At 28.6% G+C, this 13,642-nt stretch overlaps 2 non-coding genes across 2 annotated transcripts; both read left to right on the top strand.

Annotated features, from left to right (window-relative positions):
• Positions 1–6,426: 6,426 nt before the first annotated feature.
• On the top strand, positions 6,427–6,544 carry LOC129287333 (U5 spliceosomal RNA). Its single transcript, XR_008587654.1, has one exon. It is a non-coding gene; the product is annotated as a U5 spliceosomal RNA (small nuclear RNA).
• A 994-nt stretch (positions 6,545–7,538) lies between these two features.
• On the top strand, positions 7,539–7,656 carry LOC129287335 (U5 spliceosomal RNA). The gene has a single exon (XR_008587656.1). It is a non-coding gene; the product is annotated as a U5 spliceosomal RNA (small nuclear RNA).
• Positions 7,657–13,642: the final 5,986 nt, after the last annotated feature.

The raw sequence follows: 13,642 nt of genomic DNA, 5'->3' as shown, positions 1-13,642 counted from the left end.
TCTCAGAAGAACAGAGAAAAGGAGCATTAGGCCAAGTGATAATGATCACTTCTGTAGGCCTCTCTCCTTTTATTTGATATGTGTATTTAGTTTATGATATTGCCAACTAGGATAATATATTCTTGATCCACTTGCACTATGGGTTTTGCGTAGGATGGAAAGGTATTTTGGGCTCTTGAGAATGTGTTTTGATGCTTGTGTTATATTAATGGGCCAAAATGTTTGTGCAAGTAAAAAATAGTTATTATCATGCTTCCGTATAGGGTTAATTGAATAATATGAGTTCTTAAAATATTTTAAAGACTTGGGATCCCTTTATATTAAATAGTTTGAAAAAAAATACATATTAAGAATTCATTTGGGTTAATCTCATATTGGATAATCCATTTGGATTAGTCATTGATTAACCATGATTAGTATGATAATTAAGTACTAATTTAGGACGCCCTTTACACTATTCATAAACTATCACAATAAAATATATCAAATGCATTGGAATAACAAAATATACCTTCTTCAGAATCCACGTCCTTCAAGAGGAAAGGGGCATAGATTCTGATAAAGCCACGTGCTCCCAAACAATAAGGAGATGTGGCTTATTAAATTTTAAAAGAAAATAAATTTTTCAATCGACGTCCTCTTTTTGATTGGGTGACGTGAATTGTGTTATTTTTAAGTCAATTTTTAAAATATGACGTGAATTAGGATAGTAAAAATGTCTTTTTGTGAGTAATGTTTGCTCAATTAGTAGAATGCAGATTATTAGATATTTTAGAGGGAGAACTACAATTAGGAAGAATCACATCCAAGAATCTAGGAAGACAATCATTCATGAACAAGAACCAATACAAAATAGATTATTGTTAACATGGAAAGATGACTTTTTTTTTCTCAAATGAAACTTATTATTGATCTTTATTTGTGAATAATTTCCTTCCCAAGTCCTTATATGTGATTTTCCCCTTCACGTAAGTCCTAAATAAGAAAATAACTATTTCTTGAATTTATTTCAAGTTAAACTTTAGTATTAGCAAGCAAATGTGCAGTGACTTTAAATTTTAAATTGAACAAAATTTTTCTCCCAATGAATATTTTTTAAAAATAAATTTTATTGCAAGTAGAAGAAATTGATAGTTTTGAGAAACTTATGCTAAAAACTTTGTTGAAAATTCAAAGTATAAATTTTTCTGCGCAAAAATTTAGTTTTAAATTATGAGAAAATTTTGTGCTCTATCTGGTGATTTTCTTGTAACCTTTCTTTCTTGTGATTTTCTCGTGCACTCCCATCTCTCTTCTTCACCAACATTAGAATTCTCCTCTCTCGTCACTATCGCACCCTTCCTCCTCACCTTTGACTTGTTCTTCTTCTCACTGTTGGCATGCGTCTTGCTTCACTGGTTCGTCTCTGCTACTGGGTGTGTGGAGTCACCAGAGTACTTCATTCATCACTGTTCTTCGCTGGTTGTTGGATCAGGTTCAACGGCTCTATGTGTATGTCTGTGTTCAGCTTCAATTTTTCTTCCTCCTTAGCTATTAGATGCTCGTGTGTGCGTGAATAATAAGTTCAAGTTCTTTTTTCTCTAATTTGCAAATTCTGCTTCTTCTCTTCTCCGTTCAGTAGTTGAGTTCAAATTTCTCTCCGGTTCATCAGCGTGGTCCATGAGCTGAGGTGTGCAGCTCCTACTGCTCTTCGGTTGAGGTACCTCTAGTTCTTCTTTCATCTCCTTCAATATCAATAGCAACCTGAATTTTCCTTTCTCTTTCCCCTAGCCAAAGAGCATGTCTCTCCTCCTCATAATGGCTATTATAATTTTGTGGAAATTGATATGTATTTTCAGTTGATGCTGTGCATTATTGTAATTTGGAAATGAGCTAAATGATGATAATAGAGTTATTGTTGGATGTTGATTAAATTGTTGGATGATTATTATAAACCAATTTTTTGATGCACTCAAGGACCTTCTCACTCGAGGGTGTATGGATCTTCATTTGTTCAGGGATGTCATAGTTGATGCACAGAGATTGGGTCTTGAAAGTTCATCATTTGAACAGTGAAAAAAATTTGTATGCAGATTACTTAGCTTGGAATTCTCATTATTTTGATGAAATATTTTGCATCTTTGATCACTCTCCAACTTTTCTGTAAGGGTTGGAGAATGTGAGGGATCCTACATACCCTCTTGTTAGTGTAAACGATATGTAGTTTGATGCTTAACAGATTCCAGTACTTATTCAAAAAAAAATGTTAGATTTTGTTTTCTTTAATTTTTTCGGCCATATTTTATTTATGGGAACCTCCGGCTGTTGGATTTTTTTGCCTAGGAGGCCATCCACATCTGTGCCTGTTTTTTCTTTTTTTAATAAATGCCCAATTTTAATTTTTTGTTAGAAAGAAAATATCTATTAAAATTAAAATAAAGATACAAATATTTGAGGATAAATTGGGAGTAGACTCCCATATCCTTTTGAAGTTCTCGAAGTTTATATGGCAAAGAACTATAACCTAGAATTACAGGATTATAAGCAGATTTAGTTATAAAAATACTAATCAGCGGAGATGATGAAGGAGATGAAATCCAGGGCTGATTATTGATGAACAACAATTCATATCGAACCATTTCCAGAATTAATTGAATGCTGTCCCTTCTCTAAACCTTGGACTCTCCAGAATATAGTAGACAATCATTGAGGAGAGAGATATTAATGATTTTAGAAGAGATATATTTAATGATGAAATTCTTTATGTATATCTTTTTGCCCAACGTTAACGAAATCCCCATGATGCCCTAATATGGTTTCCTTTGAAAATGAAAACATATTCAATTAGAGCATATGGATTGCTCTAAATTGCGAATATAGATACATACACACTATGTATATATTACAAATTTGAGAAAAGAATAATAAATATATGAGACAAAAAGATTAAAATTTGCATTTAAGACGAAAATAAACTTCAACGTACCTACTTCTATTTTTATTTTATTTTTTTTTGACCCGAACCTACTTCTATCATTCGGACCAAGAGGAGTTACATTTTTTCATTTTTTATAGATATCTTTTAATTGGAGATAATTTTATTTAATATACAGTAGAACATTAAATGTACATTGTCAGGTTGAGGATCCTATTCCCATGTTTGCTATATTGAATTTTGGGCGCAAGCACTACATTAAGAGTCTAAGATAAAGTTTTTATCACGGCCCAAATCCAAGAAAAAGGCCCACAACGAGAAAACCCTCTTTTATCACGGTAATTCTCCCATATAATCGTTCATGGTAAAAAGGTTTGGAAGAATTATTAACCCAAGCAAAACAAAAAGCTTGAAAGAAGGGAAAAGGACGACAAAATTTGTTTGAATTATATAAATAATAATTTAATCTTTTAAAATATCATAATATTAATAAAAATTTTAAAGACCTTTTGTCATTAAAAAAATTAATGTAAATGATCAAATAGCCCTTAGTTTAGAACTTTAAATGCAAACTTACAAATTGTTGTTGCATTCTAGTAATTTTAAAAAGAAAATTGTGAATATTAGAATAAAACTTGTGAATGAAAATTGATATTTGCAACATTTGAAAAATATTAGGATTTCAATATACGAACTTACGAATTGCTATTAAATTTTTACTATTTAAAAAAGTTGTGAATCTTAAAACAAAACTTATAAATAGTAATTGATATTTGAATTAAAAGCAATTTGATCACTTATATTAATTCCTTAATGACAAAAAAATCTCTAAAGATTTCATTGATATTATGATATTTAAGGGATCAAATTATCATTTACATAATTTGAAGATATTTTATTCAATTTCTCTTGAAAGAATTACTTCAAACTTATCAAAAAAGAAGAGGAAAAGGCTGGAAAGAAAAAAATAATAATTCATATATAAATTTAGGAGAACATATTCTTGAACACCAAATCTCTAAGACTCATAGAATTAGCTTTTTTCCCGTTGAAGAAAGCCTCCTATACCTCTTTGCTGAGGCAAAGGTAAATTTGAATCATTTAAATTTAATTTGGACATTAGATTTAATATTTTTAATTTATATTTTTAAAATAAAAAAATATATATAAATTGTAAAAAAATTTTAATAAATATTATTATCAATCTAATTGTCTAGATTTAATATGAAGGATCCAAATTTAATACTAAAAATTTAAATTAACTTTTCAGATATAATTTGGGCGGTGTAGATATATTCTGAATAGAGCAGTGAACTCATTAAAAAATTTTAATATTAAATTTGGATCATTCATATTAAATTTAAACTGTCAAATTGATAAGAATATTTATTAAAAAATTTTATAATTCTTAAATAATTTTTATTTTAAAAATAAAAAATAAAAATATTAAATCTAAACAAAACACCAGAAATTCGAAATTATAGAAAATGCCAAATTTTTCAGTATAAAAAATTTAAAAATAAAATGGAGAAATGTATTCAAAAAAATATTTAAAAAATTTATCTAGTCTTAAAAAACTCTACATCACACTAAAATATTACTTCCTCCGTCTAAAAATGTAAGAAATTTTTAATTAAATCTCACTTCTCAATAAAATAATTACTTATTTCTAACTAACCTTATTTTTTTATATTTATCTCTATTAAATACTATACAATAAATATAATGTCATTATCAATAAGAGCACTTTAAAAAAAAATAATGATTATAATTTAAAAAATTAAAAATATTTTATATTTTTAAATATTTAAATTTTTATATATTTTTTAATAAAAAAAGTATATTATAAATTCTAACCTTTGAAATCCACCAAGCGCGGCTGCTCTCTTAGTCGCACACGTTATCTGGACGACCCCGAGAGAAGACGAAAGGAAGGGCAAGTGATTGCATTTAAAATAATAGGTGTGGGTCCCACTTTTTCTATTCATCTTCCCTCCCTGTTTTTTTTTTTTTTTTATTGTTATTATTATATTCCCTCCCACAATCCAAAGCGTATTTATCATAAGTTAAGTTGGAATAATATTTTGAATAATTTAATTTAATTTTACCTAACCTGATTTAATTATTCATTTTTAAAAATTATGACTTAGAATAAAATGACATAGAATAAATTCATCAAAATTTAATCCCCACTCATCCCAATAAATTTTTAATTTATTTTAACATTTTAATTTAAATTTTTGAAATGTTACACTTTTGAATATGCTATGACAAAAAAGATATTAATCTATGATAATTAATAATTTTTGTTATATGAATATAACATATTAAAAATAAAAATAAAAATTGTAAGAATTAATTAAATATTAAAATAAATTTTTAAATTAGATAAATATGAAATAAAGTAGGCAAATCTACATTTCAAATTCACCAAAAAATAGAATTAGCAAACCTACATTTTAACTCCATATTGATTGACATTTAAAAAATTATTTTTCTCACTTAAAATTACCCAATAACAACATTTAACATTTCAAAATTAAAAATTAAATTTTAAATACCAAACTTTAATTATCAAAATGCACCCTTAATTGGCAACAAATTCTCTGTGGAAAGTGCGGGACAAATTCTCAACCCACAAATACGTGGGAAATTCTGAAATAGTGAAAATTTGAATTTATATTTAAATGAATAAAAATAATAAATTTATTTCTTGTTATAATTTTTAATTTTTTTATATCCTAATTATTTGAATTTTTAACAACCCCAAGTCTTTTGTTCTCTTTTATGTTTAGTGTTGGTATTTCTGTTACTCAGCCATTTTATATCTCCTTTTCGCCTCTTACAATTAAAAACAAAATTTGGCTCATTACTCCCACTATTTCATTTTTGCTTCAGATGTAAACCCATTTCTCTTATTCCTTTGAATATTTTGTTTATAGGTATATTTTCATTGGATGCAATTTTATTCGAGATGTGGGCACTAAATATGGGTACATCTTTTAGTGAAGATTTAATTTTTTTTTTAATTTTTTTACTTTCCAAACAAAAAATTTTAAATACATAAATTAAAAATTAAATTTAAATTCATCAATTTAAATATCATCTCAAATTATTGTTTCGTGAAATTTCCTATAAGTAAATTGTGTGAGAAATTTTCTCACAAGTATATTATATAAGAATTTTTTTTGTCAAAGTGATTTACCATATGAACAGTATTTTGTTTGCATTACCAAATAAAACTGTGCTATGATTTTTAATGTCAAAATGGATGTACAGGAAAATACTTTTAAAATGCTAGGCATGTTTTGTTGAACATTATTCTCCTTTTCCCCACTCTCTCTTTTGTTGTCAGGTTATCGTGACTCGTATTCTTATGGCTCAATGACGTTACGTGTGATAATTTGCAACTTATTAGCTTAACAAGTTTTTTTTTTTTAATATTACATCTTAAGAAATACCCCATCCTCTTCTATTTGCTTGTCATATTTTAAAAGTCTTTTGTCTTTCGCAGCCACGCAGTGAGCACGGAGCGAACCATTCTCTTGCCTTTTACTATAGAATACTGTGTGCTCGCTGCTTAAAGTGGCAAACGCCAATTTTTGAGAGGGTCCACCTTATTTGGGATCCTAAAAAAAAAAAAAAAGACTTTTGTCTTTAATGTACTTTCTTATTTAAAAATATAAAATATTTTTAATTAAATTTTATTTTTAATAAAATTATTAATTTTTAAATAATTATATTTTTATATTTATTTTTATTTAATAGAATCTTTACCTTAAAATAAATATAAAATAATTTATTTAATAGAGGTATTTTAAAAAAAAATAATAATTATATATTAAAAGATAAAAAAATATATTCAATTTTTCAACATCCAACCTTTTAAAAAATATTTTATATTTTTGAATGAAAGGAATAAGTCATTTTTTTTTAATTTTTTGATGCACAATTCTTAAAATAGCCTTCGGCACATCTTAAAAAAGTGCAACATTTTTATTTTTTTAAAAAAAATCTTACCTCATATTAAATGTAAGAACAAAATAAAAAGTAGTTTAATTTTAAAATAATTTTATTGTACAAAAATTAATCATTTGATTTCTATAGTTTCTGCCAAATTGTAACTCAATTTTTAAATTTTGATTCGCTATAACTCAATCATTGAAGTTTTGACTCAATTATAAATCAATCCTTAAATTTTGTCTCTTATAATTTAGTTCTTGAAGTTTCAACATCTTAAATAGTAGTTCATATATTTTAAAAAATAAAATTATAAAGATTAAAAATATTTTAAAATTTTAATATTTATAAATATTAAAAGGGTTTAATAATTTAAGATATTATTAATAAATGTTAAAATATTTTTATTTATAATTTTATTTTTAAAATATAAGGACTAATATTTAAGAGTTTAAAATTTAAGGATTAAATTGCAAAATGTAAGTTCAAGGATTGATTTATAATTGAGTCAAAATTTCAAGAATTGAATTATAACAAATTAAATTTTAAAGATTGAGTTATGGTTAAATTAAAATTATAAGGGTTAAATATTTAATTTTTGATTAAGAATTACCCCATCCTCTTCTATTTGTTAGTCACATTTTAAAAGTCTTTCGCCTTTCGCAGCCACGCTGTGAGCACGGAGCGAACTATTACGTTGCCTTTTACCAAATAATACTGTGTGCTCGCTGCTTGAAGTGGCATACGCCAATTTTTGGGAGGGTCCCACGTTGTGCGGGGTCCTAAAAAAGAAAAAGAAAAAGACTTTTTCCCCATTCAAAAATATAAAATATTTTAATTAAATTTTATTTTAATAAAATAATTATTTATTTTTAAATGACTCTATTTTTTATATTTATCCCTATTTAATAGAGTTTTTATCTTAAAATAAATATAAAATAATTTATTTAATAGCAATACTTTTAAAAAGAGATAATAATTACACATTAAAAAATAAAAAATATATTTAATTTTTTTAACATCCAACCTTTCAAAAAATATCTGATATTTTTGAATGGAATGAGTAAGTCATTTTTTTTTAAATTTTTTTGATGCACAATTGTTAAAATAGCCTTCAGCACATCTTTAAAAAAGTGCAACATTTTTTTTTTTTTAAAAAAATCTTACCTCATATTAAATTACTCTTATTTAAATCTAAGAACAAAAATAAAAAGTAGTTTAATTTTAAATAATATTATTGTAAAAAAATTAATCATTTGATCTTCATAGTTTTCACCCAATTATAACTCAATCCTTTAATTTTGATTCATTATAACTCAATCATTAAATTTTTGACTCATTATAAATTAATTCTTGAATTTTACCTCTTATAGTTTAATTTCTGAAGTTTTAACCTCTTAAATAGTAATCCTTATATTTTAAAAAATAAAATTATAAAGATTAAAAATATTTTAAACTTTTAATATTTATAAAGATTAAAAGGGTTTAATAATTTAAAATATTATTAATAAATGTTAGATTGAAAATTCAGGAACTAAATTGCAAAAGGTAAAGTTCAAGAATTGATTTATAATTGAGTCAAAACTTCAAGAACTAAGTTATAACGAGTCAAATTTTAAAGACTGAGTTACAGCTAAATTAAATTATAAGGATTAAATGATTAATTTTTTTTATTATTCTAAGTAACTTATCTTGAGGAATGATTTACTATTTAGAGGTGAGCAAATAGCCCCCAACCCACCTATATTCGTGTAAAATGGGTGAGTTTTAACTCACCCATAAGAGAAAAAAAAAATGAACGAGCTAATTTATGAAGCGGGACGGGCTATGGGTAACCATCCGGCTACTCATCCTAGCTTGTATATAAGTTCCCATCTGCATTTGAAAAAAAAAAACAGAAACAAAAAAACTTGTGAAGAGGTGAGTCATTATACGTTGCATTTTGCTTCAAACTCAACGGCCACCCCTGATTCCCTCACTCATCCCAGCTTGTATATAAGTTCCCATCTGCATTTGAAAAAAAAAAAAACAAAAAAACTTGTGAAGAGGTAAGTCATTATACGCTGCGTTTTGCTTCAAACTTAACAGCCTCCCCTAATTCCCTCACTCATCCCAGCTTGTATATAAGTTCCTATCTGCATTTGAAAAAAAACAGAAACAAAAAAACTTATGAAGAGGTGAGTCATTATACGCTGCATTTTGCTTCAAACTCAACGGCCTCCCCTAATTCCCTCACTCATCCCAGCTTGTATATAAGTTCTCATCTGCATTTGAAAAAAACAAAAACAAAAAAACTTGTTAGTTGCTGATGAATAAGCGAGCAAAAGAAAGTTTTAAAGTTCAATGATTTTCAATGATCACCTTTTCATTCAACAATCTCTAAATTACTTTTTCCACATTGTACAAATTACAATGATACTAGCCCTTGTTGTTTGGAGTTAGTTTCTATCGTCAAAGAGGCTTTTACTAGCTTCTAGTAGTATATGTATTGAAAAAGTCATTGTAGACTATATAATCTTTGAACAATTGTTTACAAAACCAAGAAGTTCATGGGAGGTTCACTTGTGCATTTTGGTGAACTGAAAAGAATATACTTTTGACATATTTATCTTTTGGTGTTAATGAGAAGATTTTAATATTATTGGAAGAAGACTTGAGAATAATAATCTCCACTTTGTTAAATAAATTGTAGTAATGAAGTTTGAAACTCATTGAATATGACCAATTAATTGATGAATTCCATCCAATGAGGCAATTAATTTTGAACCCGAGTTCTAGAATTTTAAGTATGATTCGATACAGTTGTTCATTCCATAACTTATTTTCTATACATAAAAATTCTAGACAACCTTCCAAACCAATGTTTACAATATGTAAATATTTGCTTATTTATGTTTGCATGACATTTCATATGCAAAAGAACAAGCCACAATTAGAAAAGCTGAGAATTTATCCTCCTTTGTCATATAAAGTTAAGTATGACAATATGCTTCCTTCCTTTCCATTTTGAAGCTTACAAGACAAAATTTTCCTGCAATGCTAACATGGCGAAACTTCAAGCTGGTGATCTCTTTCTAGAGGTTTGTAATGCCATTTGACACTTTCTGCTTCTAGTCTTACTTGATTTGTCACTTATTATTCTAAGACTTTTCAATCATATAATCCACACTTGAATCCATATTGGTCCTACACATTATTTGTCTTCTAGAATTGCTTGGTTTTATAACTAGCAATTTCTCGCGTGTGTAATAGAGTATTCCACGCTTGATCTGTCTTCTTGAAAGGACTGAGTTTTGTAACCAGCTATTTCATGAGTAATAGTGAGTTGGTCTCACATGTGATTCGTCTCATAGAATTGGCTTTAGCATTTTGCCAGCCAATTCACGTGTGAGAACCTGATATTCACATGCTTGTTTTGTCACACAGAATAGTTTGCATATTTTCCTTCAAAACATGTGTGAGTCACTTTGGTGTTTATGCTTGAATTATCATATATGTATGGCTAGAACTTGGCTAGAACTTGGCTAGCTTTATTTCATGCTTAAATCTCATGGTTACATGTAAGGAATGTTACTAACGACTACAAACACTATTCTAATAATCTGTTAATTGCCAAAACTATATATATGATACAATTCGAGTCTAGAACAAGAATTCAAATATTTAGATATCCTTAGATCATTCTAAAAAGCTTTAAATTGTGCATCAAAGTATTGCATTCATCCATTTATCATTCTTGATAAATCTTGTAAAACAGAAGTTCATAAGCTTTCAACTATACTTATTCAACTCTTTCAAGAGAGTTTATCTTTAAAAGTTCTTTGCTTTGTAAAACAAGTTGAAGTCTTGAAAATAATTTTTTCAAGTGAATTATAATAACTTGCTAGTTGTAGTAAGGTTTATTGTTGAATCAAGACTGGTTAAGTCTTATGAGTTGTATTGTGGTTGTAAATACCTATTGAAGCTTGTGAGTTTAGTTGAAAATCTTAAGGTTGATCTTGAGGACTAGATGTAGGCCAAGTTTTGAGCTAAACCAGGATAAATTTCTCGTGTCAATTCTCTTAACTTCTTGCATCTATCTATCTTTCCTTTAAGTTTTCCAGAAAAATCAAGTGTCACCTAATTCACCCCCTCTTAGGTGCCAGCCTATCCAATAAAGCTTTCTTTACATTCATCACTCCAAATAAACTTTGCATTTTTTTGGGTCAATCTAGTCAATGGTGTAGTTATCCTTAAAAAGTCTTTGACAAAACAATGATAATAACCAATTAGGCCTAGGAAACTTTGGATCTTTGTAACTATAGTGGGTCGTGGCCAATTCAGAATCACTTCAACTTTGATTGGATCTACTTGTATACCATCTTTGGACACAACATGACTTAAGATGGTAACTTGATTAAGCTAAAATTTATATTTGGAAAACTTTACACAAAGTTGGTACTCCCTCAATGTCTGTAATACTAGTCACAAATGTTCTTTATGTTCCTCCAAACTCTTTGAATACACTAAAATGTCATCAATGAAAACAATTACAAACTTGTCTAGGAACAGTCTAAATACCTGATTCATCAAGTATGTAGCCAAAGCATTTGTCAACCCAAAGGACATTACCAAGAACTCATAATGAACATATCGAGTTCTAAATGCTATTTTTGGAATGTCCCCTTTCTTAATTTTCAAGTGATGATATCTTGAACGTAAGTCAATATTTGAGAAACACTAGGCTCCTACTAATTGATAAAAAAGATCATCAATATGAGGCAATGGGTATTTATTCTTTATAGTTACCTTGTTAAGCTATTGATAATTAATGTAAAGTCTCGGTAACCCATCCTTCTTTTTCACAAAGAGAACTAGTGCTTCTTAAGGAGAAGTACTAGGGTGAATAAATCCATTATCTAATAAGTTTTGCAATTGACTCTTCAATTCTCTCAGCTTAAATGGTGCCATTCTACAAGGAGGACTTGAAACTGGCTGAGTACTTGGAATCACATCAATAGCAAATTTGATCTCCCTGTCTAAGTATAATTCAGGTAACTCATCTAGAAAGACATTGAGAAATTCTCTAACTATAGGAATTTACTCCAAGCTAGAAACTATTTTCTCGACATTCTTCACTAAGGCCAAGTACCCTTAGCAACCTTTCTTTAAAAGTTGTTAAGCTTTCAATGCTAAAATTAAACCAGTCGATCTATCCATTTGTCTCCCATAAAACCAAAGGAGTTTCTCCAAGAATTTTAAATCTCACCACTTTTAAGTGACAATCAACAACAGTGTGACAAGAGGCTAACAAATTCATTCCCAAAATCACATCAAAATCAATCATATCTAGTATCATCAAATGAACTAGGGTTTCTTTACCCTCAAGAGATACTTCACAAGATTTGTATCCTTGCATAACAAAAATAGGTTCTCCTACAGGAGTAGCAGCCATAAAAGGATCATCAAGTTTGATGGATTCTTTACATAACTTCTTTGCAAAGTATACAGAAACATAAGAATGTGTTGAACCAAGATCAATAAATGCGTATGCACCTTTAGAATATATAGTAATAATACTTGTGATTGTATCATTTGAAGCTTGAGCATCCTATCGAGTCATAACATAAGCTCATGCTTATCCTTGTCCTAAAGATTGTCCTCATTACCTAAATGTTTTTCCTAACATACCCCTGCCAGCAGTAGTAGAAGGCACTCCTATAGAAGTAGTTGAGGAGGGACGTGGTGAAACATATCCCTGGCTAGATGCCGATTGAGTAAGAGGAAAATTTCTTCTTAAAGTACTAACCTGCCCACATTCATAACAAGTACCAGATGCCTTGTGATAAGGTCCATAATGAAAATTTCCATAAGTAGCACAAGGAGCTCCAACATAGCTTGGCTGATCCAAAGTTAGTTGAGATTGCAATTTAGGACTCTCAAATTTGCATTTAGAAATTGGGGCACTAACAGAAGGAGGGACATAAGATCTGGACATCTGTTCCTTTCCATGAGAGTAAAATTACCCCTGAAATTGATCACTCTTAGAAGAAAAACCCTGGAATCTCATTTTATCTTCTCTCTTATGGTTTTTAGAAATCTCTTATTTTCTTGATGCTTTAACTCAATTCTTAGAGTAGTGTCCAAAGCCTGTGAATAGCTAGTAAAAAGTTCCATCATAACATATATTGGATCATGTATCTCTTAGGATAAATCAGGAAAAAATCTATGGATCCTTTCTTTCTCATAAGGCACAATGTGAAGGGTAAAAGAAGAAAGCTTTATAAATTTTTGATCATACTCCAATACTGACCCAGTACATCTCAAATTTAAGAATTCTTCAATCTTGGAATCTCTCTTACTTTGTGGAAGATAGTGTTGAAGGAATAAATCTTTGAATTCTTCCTAGGATAAAAATGACACCCTTTTATCCTTGGCACCTAGAACATTTTTAACCCATTCTTTTGCTATCTTGTAGAGTTGAAAAATTACAAATTCCACATGCTGCACATTTAGGCACCTTAAGGTTCGACATCTCTTTTCAACGCCTTTAAGGAACACTATTGGATTTTCTTTTTCATTAGTTTCAGAGAAAGTAGGAGAATTTAGCTTAATAAATAAGTCAATTTTGCTATGGCAGTCTCTTCTTTAACAGCACTAACAGTTTTTCTTTTAGTGCCATGTGTAGATAATGAAGCACCCTTATGAGATTGAGGGTTTAAAGGTTCGATCACAGATAAAATCTCATGAATATGTCTATGGGGTCGGCTACCCTTAATCCTGGCTCTC

The sequence above is a fragment of the Prosopis cineraria genome, unplaced genomic scaffold (genome assembly GCF_029017545.1).
Source record: "Prosopis cineraria cultivar Desert tree isolate PC_DT_omini unplaced genomic scaffold, ASM2901754v1 PC11, whole genome shotgun sequence".
In the NCBI taxonomy this organism is placed as follows: domain Eukaryota; kingdom Viridiplantae; phylum Streptophyta; class Magnoliopsida; order Fabales; family Fabaceae; genus Prosopis; species Prosopis cineraria.
Note: the sequence above shows the minus strand (reverse complement) of the source record. Positions and strands in the feature narration are given on the sequence as shown.